The sequence below is a fragment of the Crocuta crocuta genome, unplaced genomic scaffold, assembly GCF_008692635.1.
Source record: "Crocuta crocuta isolate KB4526 unplaced genomic scaffold, BGI_CrCroc_1.0 scaffold72, whole genome shotgun sequence".
Lineage (NCBI taxonomy): Eukaryota > Metazoa > Chordata > Mammalia > Carnivora > Hyaenidae > Crocuta > Crocuta crocuta.
The window spans coordinates 9,214,984-9,222,241 of NW_027529427.1; the positions used below are offsets into that span (position 1 = coordinate 9,214,984).

The window sequence follows — 7,258 nt, forward strand, 5'->3', positions numbered from 1 at the left end:
AGAGAGAGAGTCACAGACTCTGAAACAGGTTCCAGGCTCTGAGCTGGCAGTCAGCACAGAGCCCGATGCGGGGCTCGAACCCACGAACCGCGAGATCATGACCTAAGCGAAAGTCGGACACTTAACCGACTAAGCCACCCAGGCGCCCCATCTCCTCTAGGATTTTGATGGCTTTCTGTCTTATGTATAGGTCTTTCATCCATTTTGAGTTTATTTTTGTGTGTGGGGTAAGAAAGTTTTTGGTCCAGGTTTGTTCTGCATGTCGCTGTCCAGTTTTCCCAACACCATTTGGTGAAGTGGCTGTCTTTTTTCTGTTGGATATTCTTTCCTGCTTTGTCAAAGATTACTTTGTGGGTCCGTTTCTGGGTTCTCTATTCTGTTCCATTGATCTGAATGTCTGTTTTTGTGCCAGTACCATACTCCCTTGATGATTACATCTTTGTAATTCAGCTTGAAGTCCTGAGATTGTGATGCCTCCACCTTTGGTTTTCTTTTTCATGATTGCTTTGGCTATTTAGGGTCTTTTCTGGTTTCATACAAATTTTAGGAATGTTAGTTCTAGCTCTGTGAAGAATGCTGGTGTTATTTTGATAGGGATTACATCGAATGTGTAGATTGCTTTGGGTTGTATTGACATTTTTAATAGTCTTTGTTCTTCCAATCCAAGAGCATGGAATATTTTTCCATTTTGTGTGTGTGTCCTCTTCAATTTCTTTCATAAGATTTCTATAGTTTGCAGTGGATAGATTTTTCACCTCTTTGGTTAGGTTTATTCCTAGGTATTTTATGGGTGTTGGTGCCCCATCTAATCTGTGTACCACCAGCAGCCTGAGTAATGTTAAAACATTCAAATTGTGTCATTTTTCTGCTTAAAACCTTTCCCATTTCTTGTCAAAGAAGTTAGAGACTCCTTGTCTCAGTTTTATAAGGCCCTGCATGGTCTCTCTCTCCCCTTACTGTTTGATCAGACTGCCCCATTTCATTGGGCTTACTCCACTCCTGCCTTGACAAGACTCCTTTCAGTTCCTCAGACCATTAAACCTCAGAGCTTTTCAACTAAGGTGTCTTTGCTTGGAAAGCTCTTTCTAATACTTTATGTATGCTGGCTGCTTCACATTCTTTAGGCCTCCGATTAAATGTCATCTCAGTGAGGCTTTTTTAGTTATTCCCATGTTACCCCGTTTATTTCCATAAAATATATATTAGGGATACAGCAATGAAATAGAATTCCTACCTTTCGTATGTATAACACTGTGGTACTCCATTCCTGTCTTTTGAATAGTTCTGGAAGAAGGAGAGTTGGTAATGCAAATGTCTGGAGAAAATGGAGGATTTGGGATTGAGGAAACAAGGGTGAAGCCCCTGAGGCCAAGTTTCAGGCTTGGCATGTTAGTGGAGTTACAGTGAGTTCAGTGGACCTGATGTAAGTCAAGGGGAAATAGTTGGGAGTTGAGACCTGAAGGCTACAATCTTCTAAAATCATTCTGGGCTTTTGAAACCATGATGGAAGCTTGAATTTTATTCTGACTGTGATGACAGTCATTTAAAAGAATCCCATATACCAGAGGACCCTTTTAAATATCTCAGGCCTAAGAGGGAGAGGAGGAAGAAAACTAGGTGGTATAGGTAGAGGTAGTGGGAATTGATTAGGTGTTTAATCTGATAAAGAACAGACTGCAGGTTTTGCTGTTGGATTAGACGTGGGGGGTGGGGATGAGAGAGAAGAGTTGAGGATGATACTTAAAGATTTTGTCTCGAGTGGCTGAAAGATGGAGGTAAAAGTACACTTTACTGAGATGGTCGAGACAAGGTGGTATATAATTGTGGAATGGGTGCTACCTATATTGTTTTGAGACACATTAAGTTTGAAATGTTTATTAGATATCAGTTATGGTATAGGAAGTTGGATATAAAGTTTGCAAAGGTGTGATGAGTGATCTCTTTTGTATTTCACTCTCTCCTTATGTGATTTCATCATTTCTCATGGCTTTAAGAACAACATCCTGTTCTCTGAAGGTTCCTAAAATTATCTTTCTAGTCTAAAACTCCAGTTGTTTATTATCTATGTTACTTACTAGCAGTAAGCTTTATGAAAGCAGAGTAGTGTTTCCCATTCACCACCATGTCAATTTCCTATTTATAAAATGGGGTAGATACGCAAATATTTATTGAATGAATAAGTGTAGATATCTTCCTTCCACCTCCATACAGCATATTGTATGGATACAGCATAATTTTGCTCTTGGTGAATATTTAGCTCTTTATGGCTGGTCACAACAATATATATGAAAGTGGTATTCACTATGCAAATTTAATAAATGTTGCCAGTTTATCTTTAAAAGAGTTGGTACCATTTAGGAGAATGTTCTGTAAAATTTGGGCAATATTATCCACATTTTTATTTAGAAGAGCTTATTGCATAAAAAAGGATACATCAACTCTTACATTCCTGTTGCTAGAAAGGATTTGGAGTATCCTGGCATAAGGATTATATTTTGGTTTTAGGTCTCCCATCCAAGTACTAACCAGGCCCGACCCTGCTTAGCTTCCAAGATCAGACGAGATCGGGCGCGTTCAGGGTGGTATGGCCATAGACTATATTTTGGTTTTAGGAAACATTTGCTTGATAGGAGTCTAAATTTTGGTAACTTTTTTAGTCTACATGAAATTTTATATCCTCAGAATTGTGAAAGCTGAGCGTATCTAAGAATTCTATCTGGTGTTCTCTAATTTGGGCTAATAAAGGGTTGGCATTAAGTACACCTTTGCAGGTGCCAGGCATCAGGCTTCTTAGGTTGTTCTGGCTTTGCTTTGTAACAGCAGTGTGACCTCAGGAAATACCTCTTTTTTCTTTTACCTTATTTGTAGATGCACAAGTTGAGATAATGCATGCAGGGTTTAGCACAGTGTTTGTCACATAGTAAGAAGAGCGTGATATGAGTTTGCTGATAAGAGTTTGCTAATGCTGTCGTCAGTTGAAACACTGTACTTTTGATATTTTGTACCAATATGTGAAGTACTTTTTAAAAGGAAAAAAGTTTATACTTGAATTTATACTCTAAGAAAAGGCCAACTTCTGTTTTCTGATTGCTAGATGAATAAAAATTTCAATGAAATTCATGGCTTCTTTTTAGTTTGAAGAATAAAAATGCTGAAAATCTGGTCAACAGGTAATATAGTTGTGTAATTTTTAATTGAGGAGCTAGGGCTACTTTTATTCTCTATTGAGAGAGAAATATGAAAGTTTTTAAAAATTGGCTTTATTATTTATTAGGCAGGCTGAGCATAGCTAAGCTATGATTTCAGCAAGGAGGTAGAAAATTTGATGTTGCTGGATTTGAAAGACAAACTTATTACAAGTGGCTTTTAATAGCTTCTGCTTAGAAAAGTATATAATAGCTAGTCTCCAGGATGCTCCTGAATAGTCCTTGTCCCCTTCCACTCCAAATCAGGATGACCTGTCTGTCCAATAGGATACTGCAGAAGGATGGTGTGTGACTTCTGAGGCTAGGACATAGAATGATTATGACTTTTTCCTTAGTTTCTTGGATCATTTTTATGAGTGATGATCACACTGTGTGAGGACACCCATGCAACTTTGTAGAGAGACCCATGCAAAGTGGAACTGATTCTAGTCAACATCCGGCAGCATCCTGCCAGCCACCTCAGAAATGTGGATTCTCTAGCCACAGTCAGTCTTTCAAATGACTGGAACCTAGCCAGCATCTAACTACAAGCTCATGAGGGACCCTAAGCCAGAGTAGCCCATGTCAGACTGCCCCCCTCCCAAAACTGTATGAGACAATACATGTTTGTTATTTTAGGCCACTAAGTTTTATGGTAATGTGTTACATAGATAACTGGTCCAAAATGATACAGGATTACTTTGTATATTTTGGAAAATATCAAATTTTAAGAAAATTTTAACCTGTAGCCCTATGTTATCCATTTATCTTTAATAAAGTTAGGAGGATATTAGTTATCCTTTTCCTCTGTTATTTATAGTTCTATAATACCCATGCTAATGGTGATCTTTTCTATTGATTTTTTAAACTTTTGTGCTCATGTGTACATCCCTAAATGCAGAAGAAAGTGGAACCCCACACCTTGGGGTCTAGGGTAGTGGTTCTCAAAAGAATACAACACTACTATCCCTTGGGGAACATGGTTTGGTTTTAATAGTAACTGGAGAGTGCTTCTGAGGTTTACAGAGCCAGGGATGCTAAATAGTCCTCCCTTGTTTCTTGTCTCCATACTACATTGGGAGGAGGAAAGGAGAGAGTTCCAGAATTCTACCATGATCTTGGGCAAGATGTACCTCCATTGTTTTCTCAAAACTCACTTACTATCTATTCCTAAGTCATGAAACATCCACAATACCCTCTATAATTCCACAGCATCAGTCATAAGCAAAATTTCCTGTATCTTCAGTCTCTTTTGAATGTTTCCAATACTTTTGGGTTCTGAAACTAGGTCTCTCATGAGGACACTGCTTCCTTGTAACCCTGGCTGTTTTCTCTCTTACAGCCTATTTTCCTCTTGGGTCTAGAACTGGGTTGGTATCTTACTTATTCCTCATTGCAACTTGCAAATCTATCCACCTTCCTTCTCCTTAAGCCCCCAAAGTTTGAATTCATAATCACTGCTTTTTTTTTTCCTTGTTATAGTCCACTATATTTCTTCCTGTCACTCCCCCTTGTTACTTGAAGTTGTTTTCCATCATGCTCTAAAACTCCTAATATAAATCTTGGTTAGGTCAATATCTGTAATACTCTAGCCTTTCGGTACTTAGCCCTCTTCCCGTTGAACTTGTTTTTTTGGTTACATGTTAGCCACTCATTAACATGTTCATACTCCAGGCCAGAGTTTAACCATATGGGATGTCATGAATGAACAATTGGACTGAGAAGTTGACCCTCCAGTCCCCCACAAGGGTATGCCTGAGTCAACAGGAAAAATATTGGTCTATAGTCCCGGAGAAGGCTATACAACTATGTAGAAGTACTTCCAAATATGACAAAATGAGAAAAAGCCTAGATCTTGTCAACCAACAACTGTAAAACCTCAAAAATTTTAATTTCAAGCAAACTACTCTGACCATTACCACCTTACTCCTAGACCCTGAGCTCTATCAATCGTCATTTCCCCAGGATTTACATGCAGTGATTTTTCACCTTGTCTCTGTCCCTAAATTCATGTCTTCTTTACCTTCAGAACCCACTTTTAGTTTCATGGTTCATTGTATTTCTTCCCTTGTATATGACCTGTATTGTTATCTACTAATGTGTGACAGATGCAAACTTGGTGGATTAATACAACACACATTTGTTATCTAACAGTTTTTATGGGCCAGGAGTCTGTGCACAGCTTAACTATAACAGTAGTCACGGTATTGGCTGGTTGTCTCATCTCAGGGCTTAACTGGGGAAGGATGTGCTTTCACAGTCACCTGATTATGTTGAGATTTTAAGATTGAAAGCTTCGTGTGTGTGTGTGTGTGTGTGTGTGTGTGTGTGTGTGTGTGTGTGAAGTAAACTATGCCCAATGTAGGGATTGAACTTATGACCCTGAGATCAAGAGTTGCATATTCAGAGTGCCTGGGTGCGTCAGTTGGTTAAGCATCCAACTCTTGATTTTTGCTCAGGTTATGATTTCATGGTTTGGAGATCAAGCTCTGCATCAGGCTCTGTGCTGACAGCAGGGAGCCTGCTTGGGGTTCTCTCTCTCCCCCTCTCTCTGTCCCTCCCCTGCTCATGTGTGCACTCTGTCTCTCAAAATAAATAAATAAGTTATATGGTCTACCAACCGAACCAACCACATACCCAGTAGCCCTGGTTTTTTGCTGGCCAAAAGCTGCCCATCACAGGCCTTCCAGCATGGTTGATTGCTATATCAAAGTCATCTAGCAACAGTATCTCTCACAAGACAAACAGAAAAAGGTAGTCATGGAAATGTCATTTTGTGACCATTGCTGTATTTTATTGATTAGAAGCAAGTCACAGATCCTGCTTACATTCAAGTAGAATGTGATATGGGGTTTGAGTACAAGGAGGCAGGCAAATTTTGGGGAGGAATGAGTGTGTGTTAGAATCAGCATGCCACAGTTTATTTTGTTTCTTTCTTTGACACTTCTACCCAGTCTTGGTTAAAGCCAACTCTTCTTACTCCAAATATGTCTGGACCTGCTGCAAAAAGTGAATGTGACTGAACAAAAATATATAACCATACATGATCTTGCTTAAATTCATCACCACTAATTCATGAGAGCTGTTTGTATCACTCCGCAATCTTATTACATTTCCATACATTACCTTATGATATGTGATTCCCATATTTTTTCCTGGTTTTCATAGTTAGCATTTTAAGTATTTAACTCTTTAATCCTTGTGATATATGATAGAAATTAAAACCTCCCCCCTACATTTTGAACCAGTTATTGCAGTACATTGAATTGTTGACTGTTTACCACGGATAAAATTTTATTCTAAATTCCTTTTTTTAAAGTTTGTTTATTTTGAGAGAGACAAAGACAGTACAAGTTGGGCAGGGGCATAGAGAGAGAAGGAGACAGAATCCCAAGCAAGCTCCATGCTGCCAGCACAGAGCCTGATGTGCAGCTCGAACTCCCAAAACCACGAGATCATGACCTGAGCCAAAACCAAGAGTCAGATGCTTAACCGACTGAGCCACCCTGGCACCCCTATTCTAAATTCCTTTTTTTTTTTTTTTAAGTTTTCTTTATTTCTGAGAGAGAGAGAGAGAGAGAGAGAGACAGTGTGAGCAGGGGAGGGTCAGACAGAGAGAGAGGGAGACACAGATTCCGAAGCAGGCTCCAGGCTCTGAGTTAGCTGTCAGCACAGAGCCTGACACGCCCAGGCGCCCCTAAATTCTTATATATAGCTGAGTTTGCTTTTGGATTACTGTTCTCTTCCATTTTATGTAATGCCAATATGATACTTTTTTAAAATCATACATTTATTATGATTTTACAATATGCTTTATTACCTGACCATGCTAGTTTCCCATATTTCTTTCTCAAATTCATTTTTATTGATTAATTGAGAGAGAGGCTGTGTATGCATGTGAGTTGGGGAGGGACAGAGGGAGAGAGAGAATCCTAAGTGGACTCCACACCCAGCATGGAGCCTGATGTGGAGCTTGACCCCACAGCTTGAGCAGAAATTGAGATGGATGCTTAACCCACTAATCCACCCTAGTGCCCCTCTTTTCCAAATTCTACTCAGCCATTCTCCTATTG

General features: G+C 39.3%; 1 protein-coding gene across 1 annotated transcript in view; it reads left to right on the top strand.

The window, feature by feature from the left end:
- Positions 1–7,258, top strand: part of CECR2 (CECR2 histone acetyl-lysine reader) — a 180,054-nt gene that overhangs the window by 78,657 nt on the left and 94,139 nt on the right. The window lies entirely within an intron of this gene.